Consider the following 19,755-nt stretch of genomic DNA (forward strand, 5'->3'; position numbering starts at 1 on the left):
AAAAGGCCTTTCAAACTCTAAAAGCTAAGTTATGTTCTGCTCCTTTGCTTAAATTACCTGATTTTGCTAAAACTTTTGAACTTGAGTGTGATGCTTCAGGAATTGGAATTGGTGCTGTTTTAATGCAAGATAAGCAACCTATTGCTTATTTTAGTGAGAAATTGAATGGTGCACAGTTAAACTACTCGACTTATGACAAAGAACTATTAGCATTAGTTCGTGCACTTCAAGTATGGCAACATTATTTGCTGCCTAATGAGTTTGTCATACACACAGATCACGAATCTCTTAAATGGTTAAAGGGACAAGGTAAGTTGAGTAAAAGACATGTTCGATGGGTAGAATTCATTGAAACATTCCCTTATGTGATACAATATAAAACAGGTAAAGATAATGTAGTTGCAGATGCTTTGTCTAAACGATATACTTTAATAACTACATTGAATGCTAAAGTCTTAGGGTTCGAACATATTAAGGAACTATATGATGATGATGCTAATTTCGGCCATATCTATAAGAATTGTGGACATACTGCTTTCGATAAATTTTATCTTGTAGATGGCTTTCTTTTTCGTATGAACAGGTTATGCATACCAAAGTGTTCCATGAGAGACTTATTGATTCATGAGGCCCATAGTGGAGGTTTAATGGGACATTTTGGAGTGGCCAAAACACTGGATATCTTGCAAGAACACTTCCATTGGCCACATATGAAAAAGGATGTTGAAAAGGTATGTTCCAAGTGCATTACATGCAAACAAGCAAAATCTAAGGTAATGCCTCATGGCCTTTACACTCCTTTACCGATTCCTACTTCACCTTGGGTAGATTTATCCATGGACTTTATTCTAGGTTTGCCTCGAAATAAGAAAGGAAGAGATAGTATATTTGTTGTTGTTGACAGGTTCTCAAAGATGGCACATTTTATTTCTTGTCACAAAACAGATGATGCTACACATGTAGCAGACTTATTCTTTAAAGAGGTGGTAAGACTTCATGGCATCCCTAAAACAATTGTTTCTGACAGAGATGTCAAATTTCTTAGCCACTTTTGGAAGGTATTGTGGGGTAAGCTTGGTACTAAATTACTTTATTCCACTACATGTCACCCCCAAACTGATGGCCAAACCGAAGTAGTTAATCGGATCTTAGGGACTTTATTACGATCTGTTGTGGGAAAGAACATTAGAAATTGGGAAGAATGCCTACCGTTTGTTGAATTTGCATATAATAGATCTATTCATTCTACAACTGGTTATTCTCCATTTGAACTTGTTTATGGTTTTAACCCACTAACAGTACTTGATCTTGCGCCATTACCACTTGAACACATTGTTAATTTAGATGGTGAACAGAAAGCTGAGTTGGTGAAATCCTTACATGAGCAGGCTAGGCAACGAATAGCCAAAACATATGATGCCAACACCAACAAAGCAAACAAGGGGCGCAAACGGGTTGTCCTAGAACCCGGAGATTGGGTTTGGGTCCATATGAGGAAAGAACGATTTCCTGCAAGAAGAAAGACCAAGTTGGACCCAAGGGGTGATGGGCCTTTCCAAGTACTCGAGAGGATCAATGATAATGCCTATAAAATTGATCTACCGGGTGAGTACAATGTAAGTTCTACTTTTAATGTGGCTGACTTGTCCCCATTTGATTTTTCAGATTCGAGGTCGAATCTTTTTGAGGAAGGGGGGAATGATACGAGATCAAAGGCCCGACAAATGCGTTCCAAACTAAATGGGACCATCCAGGAGTTTGTTAGTAAGGCCTTAGATGCGTACACAAAAGAAAGGGAAAATCAAGATTTCAAATATTGGGAATCTTGGTCCAAGACACCAAATCTTGCAGCCAAAGCGCATTGGATCTCCATTACGAGCATCAACGATTCAATTTCGGTAGGAGATGGATCACAAGCCCAAATTCTTGAGGGCAAGGCCCAATAAGAAGATTCCAAGCCCAATCAAGAAATCCACCCATACTTAGTTGAAAATCAGGCCAAATTGTCAAAGTGGCCCAAGTTGTAAAGTTTTATTTTTATTTATTTATTTATTTATTTTATTTAGTTTAAATTTTTATATTCAGTCCAAGAGTCCCAAATAAAAGACCCTTGGCCGAATTTCCATATTTAAATAATTAGGAGTTTTTTTTTAGTTTTAGTTTTAGTGTTCTAATTAAATTAGGAAAACATTTGAAAGGCCTATTTATATGGCTTGGCCAGCCACCCTACATGACATTACAATTACATTGAAAATTTTAGATTTGATTTGAGTGAAAATTCTCTTTGAGTTCTTCAAGGATTTTCTCTTGAGTTTTCTTTAGAAGTTGTTTTAACAATCTTTTTGATTGTGGGAGCCATCTTCAACCTTCTTCTTGCCATTGATATTCTTTGGAGGGGAGATTAGAGCCGTTTGAAGGGAGTTGTGAGATCTTTCGAGATTTCAAGGCTTCTTAGGACTTATCTTTTAATTTCTTACTGTCAATTCTTTCTTTATTTCTACTTGTGCTGAATCATTATCTAATCTATTTTCTGTTCTTATTGTGTTTTTAGCCTTTTTCTATCTTAAGGAATCAGCCCAAAAATCCCCAATTTCTAGGGTTTTTCCATACTCTTTTTGGGTGAAATTAGATTGTCGAAATTTGGGGAAAACTATCTTGGTGTTCAATTGGGCAGAATCACAATCTCCTTGAGGGTTTCAAGAACCCTAACACTTATTTCTATTCTCAATTTGATTCTTTGCTGATTTGGGGATTTTATTTCAGATCTGAAAATTCAAAAATCTAATCTTTTAATTTTCTGTTTCGTTTCAGATCTAATTGTTTAGGGTTTTCGTAGGAGTTTCCCGTGACTTGGCAACTCGATCTTGGTCTGCGCGCAACCCCGTATCAGCTATAGTTTTGGAAGTCAACTTTCCATGGTTCGATTACCTTAGGCAATGATATAGAATGGTGTTCACCGGGGTCAAAGACAAAATTTTCTCTTGCCATTTCAATTTGATTTGGCAATTTCATGACCGACTTCATAGAAAGAGCACTAAGCAACTCAAAATCATTATCATTCAAAACATGTTCGGATCTTTTAGTCCACAGTTGAGAACATCCTCCGAAAACAAAATTTTGATTTTGACTTAACAAACCAACAAGATTCACAAGTCTCGTTTTCAAACTTAGTGACAAAGCATCATACAAGCAACGATTGTTTACTCGGTCATTCAAACAAAATTTACAATGCTTGCCTTCTCTCAAAGATGAACCAGAATAGTGAACTCCAGGGTTGAACACACGATATTGTTCACTCGTTCCAAAATGCAGTGTGAATTTCTTAATTACCAACAATTCACACAAGTGGAACAAAAAGAATTTGAGCATGCATATGTTCAAACATTCATACATCGTAAATCTCATTCGAATAGACTTGTTCAAACATGGGGAATTTATGCAAAAAAATAGAAAATTCAAATTATCACCACACACAAGTAGACTAGGCGTTTCACATGCCAACTTTTTATCACAAGAGTTCAAAATTTGTTTGTGCGGATTTATTCGTACTTCAGTAAAATTCTTGCTAATACCATACTCATCAATAGGAAAACACTTCTTACCACTATGGAAGGTGTAATCACCATCATTCAGAATATGATAATCAAACAAATCGAACTTTGTATGTGAATAATCTTTATCACACACTATCACACTTTGTTCATGCTGATCTAATCGAACGCCTTCAATAAAATTGCCAACAACAAACTTATCATAGAAAAAACTTTTCAAAGCACTAGTTGAAACAAAGTCATAAATAATAGATGAACGAAAATTAACCAATTCAATGGGGAAAACAATTTCGCAAAAACAATTTTCAGCAATCTTGTCATAAACATGTGAGTAAATGAGTTGAAACTCGCTCAACAAGGAACCCTTACCTTGCTTACCATTGGAAATGTGACAATCATTTTTATCTTCCAACTTACCTCTTTCAATCAATTGAAAACGTCTCTCGGTAGAAAGGTAATGAAGTTGGAACCAATCCGTGGATGGAATCTTGCAAACCTGAAACAAAGAAAAATCACAAGGTAATTTCGAAAGGGGGTTAGCAAAAGAATTCCTCTCTTTTTCGTGATTACTCACTTCACTCGTTTCTTTTATAGACTCTCTTTCTTTTTCACTTGATTTCTTTTCAAGCTCTCTTTCAATTTCTTTTTTCGCTTTTTCTTTTTCAATTTTCTTTTCTTCATTTTCTTTTTCTCTCACTTTTTCGATTTCTTTTTCTTTTGCAATTTCTTTTTCTTTTTCGTTTTCTTTTTGTTTTCTTTCAATTTCAATTTCTTTTTCAATCTCTTTCTCCTTTTCTCACTCAATAGATTGCTTCATTTTGAATTGGTCTTCTTGCACTTGTTCCGGTGTGAGCGGTGCTAAAGTGATTTTCCTTCCTTGATGCTTGAAGGAATACCTATTGGTACGTTCATCATGAATGACCTTGCGATCTGATTGCCATGGTTCTCCTAGCAACAAATGGCAGACTTGAATAGGCACAAAATCACAAAGGACTTCGTCTTGGTATCTTCCGATGGAAAATGCAACACGCACTTGTTGAGTAACTTCAAATTTGCCTTCAACACCAAGTCCTTGCAGTTGATAGGATTGTGGATGCTTGGTAGTGGCCAAGCCAAGTTTTTTTACCGTTGAATACTAGCCATGTTTGACCTACTTCCACCATCAATAATGAGGCAACAAACTTTATCGTGGACATGGCAACGCGTGTGAAACATATCTTCACATTGTGGTTCATTTTCCAATCTTTGAAGGATTGCACTAATCTTGATGTCAACGATAGTAGATGTCAAATCTTCTTTATCTTTGTCGAATTGTCGAAATTCAGATCGCATTATCTTTTGCATTTCTTGTCTCCACATTTGGAATTCAAATTCAGAAAATTCTTCAGACATGCTTCAACAAAATATTAGAAAACAAAAGTTAAATTAGAAAGAAAAAATAATTCTCACCACAAATCTCTCAAGTTCGCTCAAAAGAAAAATTCACTCACTCGTGTTTGAACTCTCTTTTAGGCTTTTTTTTTCGAATGAACTCACGCTCTCTTGCCTTTTACCACTCGACCTCGTCTCACAAATTCGTAATTCGTCTCGATAGACTTAATTTGCTGCTTGAGGGTCGGTTTCAAAATGGGTTACAAGGAATAATGTCGGGTGTAGGGTAGGCTGAATAAAGAAGAAAATTGGTTTAAAATGTGGCGTTGGGATGGTAAATAATGGTAGGAAGGGAAACTTGATGATTGGAGTAAATAAGAGAAGAAAATAAAAACTCGCAAGACTTTTCACTTTTTTTTTAAACTTGATTTTTTTTGCTCACCTTTTTTTTCTTTTCTTTTTTTTTTGCTCGATTTTTTTTCACTTTTTTTTTGAATTTTTTTTCAATCAAATTTTTTTTCAAATTTTTTTTTGATTTTTTTGTTACTCCAATACAATAGTAAGCTAAATACAAGGGGAAAAAATTAAATTACAACTCAAATTTTTTTGATTTTTTTTTCACGTTTTGAACCTACTTGCGGCCTGGTACGAACATCGATACTCCTCGTTTTAGTAGCTCTGATACCAGATGATGTGATCCGGCTCGGTTGATTGAGTCGATTCACTTGATTGCCCGATCGTCGACGAGAAGTTTGTTCAATTTTGTAGATAGATGGAGTTAGATGATTTTTATAAGCGGAAGGTAGGCAAAATGGGTTCAAAGGATGGGTTTTGGTTTGATGAAAGATAGGTTCGGTTTAACAAAGAATTAAGTTACAAAGATGATAGATAAATGGAAATGGATAAAAACTCAAACTTTAAGAATGATTCAATACTAAAAAGTATTGCCCCGAGTCTTATATTGCTTAAGGTGAATTTTGATGAAGGATAGAAGCGGACCTTGACCCGTTACTTATATGGAGGTAAGAACCAAAGGTATAGGAAGATGGTTGAACGCCACACCAATTCGGTGATAAGTTCAATGGAGTTCGGATTGACACCACTAGCAAGCTAGTTAAGTCGCTTCGAGACTCGAACGAAAGAAGAGAGGAGGTAACCTCACAAGAACAAAAGTTCTATTAAGTTTAATTGATCAAATTCTGTAACCTTTTACAATAAACAAGTAAGCTATTTATAAGCCTAAAATGCCTATTGATATTCGGCATCTATGTTGTTCACACTAACTTAAATTCTGTTCACACAGGTATTTAACATGTTCACACAAATAGCATTAAAATCCAATTCATGCTTGAAGATGGTACATGAATTGGCCGAACCATCATGATGCTTCACTTGATGCATTCATGCATCATTAGCCTTGAAGAATCTCCATAATTCCATGAATGTGCAGCTCTTTAATGATCCTACATCTCCCTTGGCTGAATGAGGCATTAATGTGCCTAAAATACTTGAATGGTCATCTTGAAAATGCATGAATCATGCATGAAACGTCCCATGTATTTTCCCCCATAAATATGATCCATGAATCTTCAAATACATGAACTTTCAGCAACTCCCTCTTGCATGAACGTCCCAAATGCATGTGCTCCTTTAAATGCCATCCATTGAACCTCAATTGTGCATGCACAGTCCCATACATTGCACCAATCCGTTCATGAACCTGCAGCAAATTAAATCAGCAAGTTAAATGCATTTCAAACACATTAAATTAGCAGCATATGAACTCAATAATTTGCACATTAAATTTGGCCATACATATTAACAATTTTAGACATATTTAAAACATCATAATTAATTAAGTATTTAATTTAAATATAATTAAAACACTTAATTAATTATTTGTCCAGATTTTAACAAATTAACTAACTTAAGATAAACAACTAATTTAACTAATGACAAATTAAATGGTTTATTTCAGCAAAATAAATGCAAGCTAAAGAAAGCTAAAAATAAGCTCATTGGGTTAAGATTAAGCTGAATTGAGCTTGAGTGAGTTGACTTGAGCTCGAGTGAGCTGGAAACGAGCTAAACGGAGCTTAACGAAATGAAATTGAACTAATTCAGCTCGCATGGATTTGCAAACAATGCTTAGGGAGTTGATCCAAAAGTGTGCCCGGGGCATGGTCGTATCAGCAGTGGTGAGTAAATTAGATTGTTTGCATGGTAATCTGAATCTGTCCATTCACATGCGTTATACCTGTTCTGTTATGCTTATGAATTGACTACAAGCTTGTTTCCGTTGCTATTTACTATCTCATGGCTATTCTTTTCAGTGGACTCAATTGCCATTAGTCCCGTTCGATAGAGGAAAGTCGAGTTCATTTGATTTTTCATATTCGAGGACGAATCTTTTTGAGGAAGGGGGGAATGATACGAGTCACAAAAGCCCAAATTCTTGAAAGCGAGGACCAATAAGCAAATTCCCAGCCCAATCAAGAAATCCATCCATACTTAGTTGAAAATCAGGCCAAATTGTCAAAGTGGCCCAAGTTGTGAAGTTTTATTTTTATTTATTTATTTATTTATTTATTTACTTAGTTTAAATTTTTATGTCAATATTCAGTCCAAGAGTCCCAGATAAAATGACCTTTGACCGAATTTCCATATTAAAATAATTAGGAGTTTTTTTATTTTAGTTTTCTAATTAGATTAGGACTAGTTATAAGGCCTATTTAAAGGCATGGCTGTCCACCTTGTTAAACACTTATCATTATTATTAAAATTTCAGATTTGGTGAGAGCAGAATTTTCTTTGAGTTTTCTCCAAGATTTTTCTCTTGAGTTTTCTTTAGAAGTTGTTTTAACAATCTTGTGATTGTGGGAGCCATCTTCAACCTTCTTCTTGCCATTGATATTCTTTGGAGGGGAGATTAGAGCCGTTTGAAGGGAGTTGTGAGATCTTTCGAGATTTCAAGGCTTCTTAGGACTTATCTTTTAATTTCTTACTGTCAATTCTTTCTTTATTTCTACTTGTGCTGAATCATTATCTAATCTATTTTCTGTTCTTATTGTGTTTTCAGCCTTTTTCTATCTTAAGGAATCAGCCCAAAAATCCCCAATTTCTAGGGTTTTTCCATACTCTTTTTGGGTGAAATTAGATTGTCGAAATTTGGGGAAAACTATCTTGGTGTTCAATTGGGCAGAATCACAACCTCCTTGAGGGTTTCAAGAACCCTAACACTTATTTCTATTCTCAATTTGATTCTTTGCTGATTTGGGGATTTTATTTCAGATCTGAAAATTCAAAAATCTAATCTTTTAATTTTCTATTTCGTTTCAGATCTAATTGTTTAGGGTTTTCATAGGAGTTTCTCGTGACTTGGCAACTCGATCTTGGTTCGCGCGCAACCCCGTATCAGGTAAGATGCTTGAAACTTTTGAAACACTTTTGTACTCCTTGGATAGTGACAAAGATCGTGTTGATGATTTAATTTTTGTAAAACACTTAGATCGAAACGTGCTTTTATTTATTGATGATCTATCTATTTTGATGGTTGATAAAAAGATTCTTATTTTTTATAATGCATGTGTGAGTGAATCTATAGACCGTCGATTAATGCATGGTATGATTGTGCAACTCTGTGAACCGTGTGAACATTTTCAAATACCTACTTGTGATGATTACGTTTACCATTTGATTTATTACTCGCGATTTTAGATTCCCATTCACAATAAGCTTCTGGATCATTCTTACCATGAAATTGGGGAATTGTGAACTTCGGTTTTGCCAAAGAAGGTTGTCCACGATCATGAACATCAAAATCAATCCTAGTGACACGTCGAGGACCGCGCCTATGAGTAGGAGGCTGATTATCCATATCTTCTTTAATTGGGTCTTGATATTGAGACTCTTGATTCAATCGCACCTCATTGATGGTAGCAGTCAACGCTCGAAGTGCAGCAGCCTGTTCTTCCAACTGTTGTTGGAATTTTTTAAATGTGTCATCATTATTATCACCTTTAGACATTTTCAAAAAAATAAACCTGCAAAAATAAACACTCAACACTCAAAAATAAAAGTTAGCAAACCTCACCGTTAATCACTCAAAAGAAAAATCAAATTCTCAATGAGGTAGAATTCAGTCTTGTGAGTTCTTTAGTAGAGTTTATATCAACCTATTAGAGAGTGTATGAACTGAACTACCAAAGAATCCTAATTTGCACTAGGATGCCAAAAACTGACGAGGCACCAATTGATTCGTGTTGCACCGAGGAAGGATTGTGCACACATTTAAATCCTACTAACACAAGAAAAAGAAGGTGTTAGATATTTTAAAGGGAGAATAAAAGCAAACAAATGAAAACCTACAGCTAAGAATCAATAAAAATTGCTGAAAACAGAAAACCCGAAAAACTACAGAGTAACTTGACAACTTCGTTCGAGGTGGTCCCGATCTCCAAAAATCACGAAATTAAATCTGGAAAGTCCTTAAATATTTAATTTTTTATCTGGAAAGTTTGGGCACCAAACTCAATCCGCTGAATATTTTTTAAAATTTTTATTGGATTTCGTCTTTTTTTGATTTTTTGACTTTTTTGACTGATTTTTTTGCAGGAATAATTTTTTTATATTCAATCACAGTGCCACAAATATGTATGTAAAATTTCAGATCAATTGGAGAATGTTTACCCACTCAAATGAATTTTTTTTGAAAGATTTTTCTGGGTAAAACTGATGTTTTTGCTTTAAAAAATTGGGATCAATTTAGAAATCAACCAAGACCACCCAAAACGCCCAAAATCTGATACCAAATGATATAGGGTTGCGCGTGAACCATGATCGAGTTGCCAAGACACGAGAAACTCCTATGAAAGGCCCTAGACGAACAGATCTGAAAACACAAACAAAGATTAAGATTAAACCGAATCAAATTTGAATTTAAACCCCTAAATTCAATTAAAAGAGCAGCAAGAAACAAAGAAATAGAATAGATTACTCAAACGAAATTGGAAGTATAGAAAGAATGCGAATCGGCCAACAAATTGATTCGGCCAAGAATGCCCAAATTCCAGCAGCCGAATTTCACCCAACACGTGGAAATAACAATCGGCAAAACCCTAGAAATTGGGGAGAACTTGAATCGATTTAGGAGCTGCCAAAAAGGGATCAATTAAACAAAGAGTTCTTGGAGTTTAATCAAGGCTGAAACACAAACAAGAACAGCAAAAGAATTAGAAGAAGAATCGGCACAAGCAGAATTAAAGAAAATAAATTGAACAGCAAGAATTAAAGAAAAGTCCTAAGAATCCTTGAAATTCCAAAAGATTTCACAAATCCTTTCAAATGGCTCTAATCTCCCCTCCAAAGAATATCAATGGCAAGAAGAAGGTTGAATATGGCTCCCACAATCACAAGATTGCTAAAACAACTTCTAAAGAAAGCTCAAGAGAGAATTCTTGGAGAAAACCCCAAAGAAAATTCTGCACTTTATCAAAACTGAAATTTTAATGTATTGAGTAATGTGTACAAGGGGTGGCCAGCCATCACTTATATAGGCCACAAACTAATCATAATCTTATTAGAAAACTTAAAAATTAACCCTAATTAATAAAATAATAAGAGAATTTTGGCCAAACACTTTAAATGGGCTGTTTTGGGCCGAATTTAATATATCCTATTCCTAGAGCCTAAAAATTAAATTAACAATTAAAAAGTTCTACAAATTGGGCCCTTTGACATTTTTGGCCTGATTTTCAACTAACTCTATACTCCATTACCGATTCCAGAAATGCCATGGATGGATATTTCTATGGACTTTGTTTTGGGTCTTCCTAGAACAAAGAATGGCAAAGATTCTGTGTTTGTTGTAGTTGATCGGTTTTCAAAAATGGCTCATTTCATTGCATGTAACAAAACTGACGATGCTTTAAATGTTGCCAATCTATTTTTTAGGGAGATTGTACGATTGCATGGAATTCCAAGAACCATTGTTTCGGATCGAGACACTAAATTTCTCAGCCACTTTTGGAGGACTTTATGGGGAAAGATTGGAACTAAGCTATTATTTTCCACAACAAGTCATCCCCAAACTGATGGCCAAACAGAGGTTGTTAATAGAGTTCTGTCAACACTACTGTGGGCCATTATACGTAAGAATTTAAAAACTTGGGAGGAGTGTCTACCTCACATTGAATTTGCATATAATCGATCGGTACATTCAGCTACCAAGTTTTCACCATTTGAGGTGGTGTATGGATTTAATCCCTTAACTCCATTGGATTTATTGCCTTTACCTTTTGATAAATTGGTGCATGTAGATGGAAAGAAAAAGGCAGATTTTGTGAAACAATTACATCAGCGAGTTAGGGATAATATTTAACGAAGAACGGAGCAATATGCACATCAAGTTAACAAGGGCCGTAAACGAGTAATATTTGAACCTGGTGATTGGGTTTGGATTCACATGCGCAAGGAGAGATTTCCCGTTCAAAGACGATCCAAACTATTACCACGAGGAGATGGACCTTTTCAAGTCTTGGAGAGAATTAATGATAACGCTTATAAGTTAGATTTACCTGGTGAGTATGGGGTTAGTGCTACTTTTAATGTTGCTGATTTATCTATTTTCGATGTAGGTGACGATTTGGGAGCAAATCGCCTCGAAGAGGGGGGGAATGATGCAACCTTAGCCCGGGAAATTACTACCGAATCCATTGAGCTGCCACGAGGACCAATAACTCGATCACGAGCTAAGAGATTTCGAAATGCAATAGCAAGCTATGTGGAACGAGCTTGGGAAGAGGGAGTGGCCGGATTTGATAGTCGTGCTTCAAACCGTTCAAAAGGCGTTACTTGCAATTTATTGCAAGCTGAATTTGTTTCTTTTAATTAACTTGTTTTAGTTTAATAAATAAGTTGCTGATCAATTAATTTAACTTATCTTAAAGTTTTAATACATGAGTTAGTTATTGAACTTTATTAAATAAGATGCTTCTTAATTGATCTAGTTCCTAGGATTATTTATTGATGCATAAATTAAGTTCTTTAAATTATGCTTCTTTAATTAAACTAGTTGCTGGAATAATTATTGCATATATGTTTTAGTTCATTTATTTCAGTAAGTTTAATATGTGTTATGATTAATAAGTGTTTTAATGTGTTTAATAAACTCATTTTAATGTGTTTATTGCAGGTGACTTTTTAGCTTATAGTGGTTACAATTCAAGGCTGTTACACATTTAATAAGTGGCTGTTCAAGTTCTTTTGAGTTACAATTAAAGGGGCTGTTAAAAAAAGGAGCTTAAAGATCATTAAAAGGAGTTTTTAAAGAGCATTTTATGCCCTTTAAAATTCAGCAGCAACTCTTCCACTTCCAGCCATTTTTGGAGCTTTTAAGAGAAATTAATCAAGCCTTTGAATGTCATTAAGGAGCTGGTAAGAGATGGTGTCTATTCAACTAGCCAAGGACAACTCAAGAGTCATTTTCTAAGCCATTAAAGACATTCAAATCAGCTGAATTAAAGTGATTTTATGGAAGGAGTTATTTGGTTCAAAGAATAAGAAAAGACATCAGTTTTTTATGGCACATTAAGTGGATGTTTTTGACCATTCGGTTACCTTTTCTAGCATTATAAATAGATGTAATCAGCCATAGAGGGAACAACTTTTTGCTGAATATAGATGAAATATTTGAATTGTGAGCTATCCAATTCTCTTTGTTCTTTCGGAATTGATTTGACTTATCAAGCATAGCTTGTGGCGTCCATCTTTTCTTTGTTGCTGAACTTATCACCTTTGGTGTGGCGTTCAATATACCTTTGGTTCCTATCATAGTTGATAGTGGGTCAAGGTTCCTTTCCTGTTTCCTTTAACCGAAAACACCTAAAGACCATTTTGAGATTCGGGTCAACAATTCATTATTGTTGGTTCATTTTCGGTCTTAGCCAATTAATTTGTTATTGTTTCCTCTTTATTTTGTTTATTACCTTTGTTTGAAGCCATTATCTCTATTTTGTTTCATTTTAAAACCGAAACGAATCCATCCTTACTCAATTCATGATTGAGCAACACATACGACTCAAAACATCACGAGACGAGTTCGTATCAAAAATCCCTAATCTTCCAATTAAAATTTGATTGTTTCAATCTACTTACTGTTTTGGTGTTCTTGGCAGATTCGGCTTGTGGGATTTCACTATTGGAGTTCGATTTCATCTTCTTGAACTCCGAATACATTTATTCATTCGTTCTTTGTTCCTTGCGGCTCATTTAATTGAATTTGGGGATTTAATTTCAGATCTGATTAGTTTAATCTTGTTCTTTGTTTTAATTTTCAGATCTGTTCGTTTAGAGCTTTCGTAGGAGTACTGATACGGGGTTGCACGCGGACCAAGATCGAGTTGCCAAGTCACGGGAAACTCCTACGAAAGTTCTAAACAATCAGATCTGAAACGAAATAGAAAATTAAAAGATTAGAACTTTGAATTTCCAGATCTGAAATAAAACCCCAAATCAGCAAATAATCAAATTGAAAATAGAAATAAGTGTTAATAAGGGTTCTTGAAACCCTAAAGGAGATTGTGATTCTGCCCAATTGAACACCAAGATAGTTTTTCCCCAAATTTTGGCAATCTAATTTCACCCAAAAAGAGTATGGAAGAACCTTAGAAATTGGGGATTTTTGGGGTGATTCCTTAAGATAGAAAAAGGCTGAAAACACAATAAGAACAGAAAATAAATTAGTTAAAGATTCAGCACAAGCAGAAATAAAGAAAGAATTGACAGCAAGAAATTAAAAGATAAGTTCTAAGAAGCCTTGAAATCCTGAAAGATCTCACAACTCCCTTCAAACGGCTCTAATCTCCCCTCCAAAGAATATCAATGGCAAGAAGAAGGTGAAGATGGCTCCCACAATCAAAAGATTGTTAAAACAACTTCTAAAGAAAACTCAAGACAGAATTCTTGGAGAAAAACTCAAAGAGAATTCTGCACTTAAACAAATCTAATATTTTTGATATATTTGAGAAGTTGTTTACAAGGTGGCCAGCCATGCCTTTAAATAGGCCTTATAACTAGTCCTAATCTAATAAGAAAACTAAAATAAAAAAAACTCCTAATTATTTTAATATGGAAATTCGGTTAAAGGTCTTTATTTGGGACTCTTGGACTGAATATTTACATAAAAATTTAAACTAAGTAAATAAATAAATAAATAAAAATAAAACTTTACAACTTGGCCACTTTGACAATTTGGCCTGATTTTCAACTAAGTATGTATGGATTTCTTGATTGGGCTGGGAATTTGCTTATTGGGCCTCGCCTTCAAGAATTTGGGCTTCTATGACTCGTATCATTCCCCCCTTCCTAAAAAAGATTCGTCCTCGAATCTGAAAAATCAAATGGACTCGACTTTCCTCGATCGAACGGGTCTAATGGCAATTGAGTCCACTTTATAAGCAGAATAATAAGGGTTGATTTACCTTTTCCATTTAATAAAAACCTTCGCTCATCGAGGGCATAGTGTAGTCGAAGCTCTTCGAGCTCATGTTGTGTGATTTTATCTTTGCCTATGTTGATCGTTTGAAAGTGTCTTTCATTTGAGAGGTATTGAAGTTGAAAGTTATCTTTTGGTCTTTCGGGAACATGAAAAGTAGCAACACAAGAAAAATTCATATCTTGGTTAGTGGAAACATTCCTCACTACCCTTTCCTCGTCTTTTTCTTTTATTTCTTTTTTTAACTCATTTTCTCTTCTTTCTTCAACTTCTTTTTCAATTTTCTTGTCTGTTTCACATTCCTTTTCACTCTCAATCTCTTTTTGCTCTTTTTCATTCTCTTTTTCTTTTTCCTCACTTGTTTTAACAACAGAATTTTTCAGTTGATTTTCCTCACTCTCAATCTCCGGAGTGAGCGGCACTAAGGTGATTTTCCTTCCTTGATGCTTGAAAGAATACCTATTTGTACGACCATCGTGAGTGACCTTTCGATCCAGTTGCCATGGTTCTCCTAGCAACAAATGGCAGGCTTGAATAGGCACTACGTCGCACACAACTTCGTCTTGATACTTACCGATAGAAAAGACGATGATTACTTGTTGAGTGACCTTAAATTGGCCTTCGTTGCTAAGCCCTTGTAGTTGATAAGGTTGTGGATGCTTGGTAGTGGTTAAGCAAAGCTTTTCCACCATCGTCGTGCTGGCTACATTCGAGCAACTTTCACCATCAATAATAACTCTACAAAGCTTACCTTGTACATGGCAGTGAGTATGAAAGAGATGTTCTCGTGATACGAGCTCGTTTCGGATGTAAAGACGAGTCGTAATCTTTCCCGATCGAAATTAGGTAGTGTCGGAATTGAATCAAATTCAAGTCTTGGTGTTTGAAGTTGGATGGCTTTAGGAACAAAGGAGTTTGATGGGTTGTTGTTTGCTGGGTAATTCGATGAAACAAGATCGAACCCTTATTATCAAATAAGGACCCGGGCTTAAGGTTTCAAAGAAAGAAATGGAAATAGGATAAAAATCGAGACCCTCTATTTAGCAAAATAGGAACCTACGGTATGAAGAACGCCACACCAATGGGTGATAAGTTCGAACAAAGTCAGATTGACGCCACTCGTTGAAGATAAGTCAATTTGAGCTTTGGAGAATAAAGAGAGTGAATTTCTCAATAAAATTATATTTCATTCAGAAATTTGGCAAAAAGTCCTTTTACAAGAAATTCAAGAACTATTTATAGCTTAAGTGACTAGTAGCCGAATAGTCAAGTTCAATACTTAAAAACTAAGTAAACATTGAACTAATTTTGAGCTAAGATCCATGAATGGTCTTGAATCAAGGTTCGGCTGAATATAGACCAAGGAAGAGCTTCAACGAACTTGGAAAATTGGCAGCAGCTACATTCGGCCAATGGAGTTTAATAAGGTCAATAATGAAGCAACTCTTGCTGAAAAATTACCATCATTAATTAGCAACTTGAACAGTCATTTGGAAGTGTGAATGGACGGTTTTGAATGACCATAAGGTGTGAACATCATGAACCGAATAGCCACAATGTACCCAGCAATGTGAAGGAAATAAATGGCAGCTTTGGAGAATGGAAAATCATCTCTTTTGGCCGAATGGTCACTTAGAGAACTTCAACAATCAGCACACCATCTTTAATATAGTCCATGCATGTATCATTTGGTGCATTGAACCCAACATGCATGCATCTTCACATCCATTGAATCTTCATGCATGAATCTGCCCAATGAATCTTCAAATTCGGCTGTACCTAAAAACACACATGAACTTAATTAATTTCAATCAAATTAAGCTGAACTAAGTAAATACATAATGTGAACATCCTAATTTAACATTGAAACAACTTAAATATTAATAAAGCATGACACAAATTCGGTTGAACAGATTTAAGACATGTAATAATTTAGACAAACTAAACGAAATCAAGACATCTTTAATGTAACTAAATTAAGACATATTAAACACTTATATTAAATAAAAATATATTAATAAGCTGTAATAAGACTTAATTAAATGCTTATTTAAATGGTTTAAAATCCAGCAGCAATTTAATTAGCTAGAACGAATTTCAACTTCAAAGAAGTTGAAAATATTCAGCTCGTCTTTAAGCTCTTTGCTTTCATTTTCCTCAATCCGTTCCACCAATGCTAAAATAGCAACTTTAAATCGTTTAGCTCTAGCTCGCGTTATTGGACCAATGGGTAGCTTAATAGCTTCTTGTTCGTTCTCCATTTGGTTCGTAGGCAAGCTCACATCATTCCCCTCCTCTTCAGAACGATTTGTCCTCAAATCGGAATTTGCATCAAACGGAGACAAATCAGAAACGTTAAAAGTCGCGCTAACATTATATTCACCAGGCAAGTCCAATTTATAAGAATTGTCATTAATTCGTTCAAGGACTTGAAACGGTCCATCCCCTCTCGGAAGTAGTTTAGATCGTCGTTGCATAGGAAATCTTTCCTTGCGCATATGCAACCACACCCAATCTCCCGGCTCGAACACAACTCGTTTACGACCTTTGTTAGCATGTTGTTCATAGTTCTTGGTCCTTGCCTCAATGTTTTCTCGAACTCGTTGGTGCAATTGCTTGACGAAATCAGCTTTACGCTTTCCATCTACATGCACAAATTGGTTAGAAGGCAATGGCATTAAATCAAATGGTGTTAACGGATTGAAACCATAAACGATTTCAAAAGGAGAAAATTTGGTAGCTGAGTGAATAGCTCGATTATACGCAAACTCCACATGTGGTAAACATTCTTCCCAAGCCTTCAAATTTTTCCGGATGATAGCTCGAAGCAATGTAGACAAAATCCGATTGACCACTTCGGTTTGGCCGTCCGTTTGCGGATGGCAAGTGGTTGAAAACAGCAACTTCGTTCCAAGGCGCCCCCATAGTGTCCTCCAAAAATGGCTAAGAAACTTCGCGTCTCGGTCGGACACAATCGTCCTAGGCATGCCATGCAACCTGACCACTTCTTTGAAAAATAAATTAGCAATATTCACGGCATCATCAGTTTTATGACATGCTATAAAATGAGCCATTTTTGAGAACCTATCTACAACCACAAATATTGAATCTCGGCCATATTTACTCCTCGGTAAACCTAGCATGAAATCCATTGAGATATCAGACCAAGGGGTTTCGGGAATAGGCAATGGCTTATACAAACCATGGGGCTTAATTCGTGACTTAGCCCGTTTGCATGCAATGCATCGATTACAAAACCGTTCGACATCTCGTCGCATCTTAGTGATGTGATCCGGCCCGGGTTAATCGAGTCGTTTCACAAAGTTGCCCGATCGTCGACGAGAAGTTCGTTCGAAATTGTTTTAAGATGAAGATTGTTTTCAGTTTAAGCGGAAGACTTTTAAAAGGGTTCAAAAGATAGGCTAAATTCGGATATTTTGTAGGTTCGGTTTAATAAGAAAAGAAATAAAGTTTATATTTAATAAATAGGATGGAGATGAAAAAAAATGAACTTAAGTATTAAGAACGATTCAATACTATGTAAAGTATTGCCCCGGGACTTATATTGCTTAAGGTGAAATTTGTGGAAGGATAGAAGCGAACCTTGACCCAATACCTATATAGAGGTAAGAACCAAAGGTATAAAAATATGGTTGAACGCCACACCGATTCGGTGATAAGTTCAATGGAGTTCGGATTGACACCACTAGCAAGCTAGATAAGTCGCTTCGAGACTCGAACGAAAGAAGAGAGGAGGTAACCTCACAAGAACAATAGTTCATTCAAAAATTTGACAAAAAGTCCTTTACAATTGAAAATAACCAACTATTTATACTAGTATCTTATGCTAGCCGAATAGTCCATTCATGAACTTAACAATTAAGTAATGTACCTAATTAAAACATGAAACTTCTAGAAAAATGTCCAATGATGTTCTTGTCCATGTTCGGCCGAATGGGAGGTGAGTGGTTAGCTTCATGAATATGCATTGATGTACTTGGATAAATGTTCTTCATGCATGCATGGCTAGATTCGGCTAACTCCTTTAATGGAGCCTTTAATTCATGTTGTTTCACCATGAGTGGCTTAATTAAATGAAGCTTCATGAAGGATCAAACTTGGTGTGAACAAGGAGCTTGAGTAGACTCTTGTGTGTGAACATCCAACTGAATGGACATCATAGTGTGAACACAAGGTGTGAACACATGATCAATACATGAACCGTCCAATGCATGGTCCATCATTAATTTGATCCATGAATCTTCAAATACATGAATGACCATCATGAACATGCAAATGCCTCTTGATTGCCGTCCATTGAACCTTTCTATGCATGCACCTTGCATTAATTCCTTACATGCATGTGCCGTCCAAAGGGATGTACCTTCACATTCATTGAATCTACATGCATGAATCTGCCCAATGTATCTTCAAATTTGGGTGCACCTACATAAGACAAATGAACTTAATTAAAACATAATGTGAACATCCTAATTAACATTGAGACAACTTAAATATTAACAAATCATAACACATAAATTCGGCTGGACAAATTTAAAACATGTAATAATTTAGACAAATTAAATGACATCTAGACACCTTTAATTCAGCCAAATCAAGACATATTAAACACTTGTAATAAATTAAGACATATTTAAAAGCTGTAATGAAACTTATTTACATGCTTATTTAAATGGTCTAAAACTCCAGCAAATAAAATTAATTTAGCTAAAAGCTAATAATGAGCTGAATTGAATTTAAACCAAGCTCAAACGAGCTGAATTAAGCTCATGTGAGCTAAAATAAAATTCGGTGAGCTGAACCAAGCTAAATGGAGCTTGAGGAGCTGAATTCAAGCTGAAATCAAGGGCATCCTTGACCAGGGTCATATCATTCCCCCCTTCTTTAGAACGACTTGTCCTCAAGTCGAGCCATTGGTTCACTCGATCGCAGCAACTTTTACTTAGCTTTCCTCGGTCGAACGGGATGGATTGGAATTGGGACAACTGAAAGGAATAACCATGAGTTAACAAAAATGGTTTCAAATAAATTTGTAATCCAAATGCAAGCAAAATAGAATAAGAAAATCCCATGGGAGTGGACGGATGCAAAGCAACATGTTCACAACCATGCAAACAAACTAATTTACTCGTTAATGCCTCGTCAATTATTCGAAACGTAAATGAACATGTTCTAAGGCAATCAAATGTCTCAAATCGTTTCCACAAGTCATAACCAATATGTGAATAACGAATCAAATCAACAAAACAATCTTTGGCACCACCTAAAGAGAACAACGATGTTTCAAAAAGTTCATGAGCCTTACCTTTAAAAGTAGTA

This window comes from Gossypium hirsutum, chromosome D04 (genome assembly GCF_007990345.1).
Source record: "Gossypium hirsutum isolate 1008001.06 chromosome D04, Gossypium_hirsutum_v2.1, whole genome shotgun sequence".
Classification (NCBI taxonomy): domain Eukaryota; kingdom Viridiplantae; phylum Streptophyta; class Magnoliopsida; order Malvales; family Malvaceae; genus Gossypium; species Gossypium hirsutum.